This window comes from Bison bison, unplaced genomic scaffold, assembly GCF_000754665.1.
Source record: "Bison bison bison isolate TAMUID 2011002044 unplaced genomic scaffold, Bison_UMD1.0 scf7180017864285, whole genome shotgun sequence".
NCBI lineage: Eukaryota > Metazoa > Chordata > Mammalia > Artiodactyla > Bovidae > Bison > Bison bison.
This window is the reverse complement of record NW_011494857.1, coordinates 2,117,905-2,118,906: the sequence shown is the minus strand read 5'-3', so window position 1 is coordinate 2,118,906 and position 1,002 is coordinate 2,117,905.

Here is a 1,002-nt window from a genome sequence, read left to right as displayed (position 1 = left end):
CCACCCCCTCCAGCGGGGGTCAGGGCCTCGGCCTTCGCCGCCCCTTTCGACCCCCTGTGGTTTCGGCTTCTCCTTCCAGACTCGTCCAATCCCCTCCCACCCTTTCACGAGCTCCCTGCATCCCAACCCGGTCCCCGCTTCCTTCCCCACTGGCCGGCGCGCCCCCTCGGTTCCCGCCCCCGAGTCCTGCTCCCGGGGGCCTCCGCCCCCTCTCCGCGGACCCGGGCTCTCCCCCACCAGTTTCTCGGCCCCAGCCCGGGCTCCGTCTGCCCGCCTCTCCCAGCCTCTCCGCCTCCATTCATTCTCCGGGCCGGCTCTCGGCCACGCCGGCACGCTCCCCCCCGCCGTACCCCCGCAGCCTCCCAGGGCACCCCCTCTCTCCCCTTTTACCCCCCCCCCCCCCCGCCCGATTCCTCAGCCCGTCTCGGTACCAGCTGCGTGCCAGCTATTCTTAGCCGCGGAGCGTTTGATTCATGCCGCCCCGGCGGAGTGTGCCCGCTCCCTCCCTCGGGGGCTGAGGGGGAGGGGCCCGAGCTGGTCCTGGGGGTTGGGGGCAGCCGCACGCGTCGGGGGACCGGGCGAGCTTCGCTTTCAGGAGTCCGTGGAGGCTGGGGGAGGGGGTCAGCCGGGGTCAGCCGAGGGGGAGTGGCTGCCAGCCCCAGGTCTGGAGGTGGGAGTGGAGTCGCCGGGTAGGAGGAGGCCGGGCGGGGGGGTGGGGGGTCTTCGCCAGGGCCAAGTAGGGGAGGCTCTGCTGGGTACCCAGAGGGGGAGGGAGTCGTGGCCACGCTTAGGGGAGGGGGTGGCCAGCCCATGGCTGGAGGCTGGCTCGCCCACAGTTCTTGAAACTCTCCTCCCCCCCGACACATTTTGCTTCCCTCCCAACCCCCCAGCCCATCCCCACTCCCCCAAAGTCAGCAGTACCCTCCACTGCTTCCCATCTCCATGCAACGTGCAGGAGCCGGGACCTGGGTGGGGGGGAGGACCAGACCAGACATTCTGGTT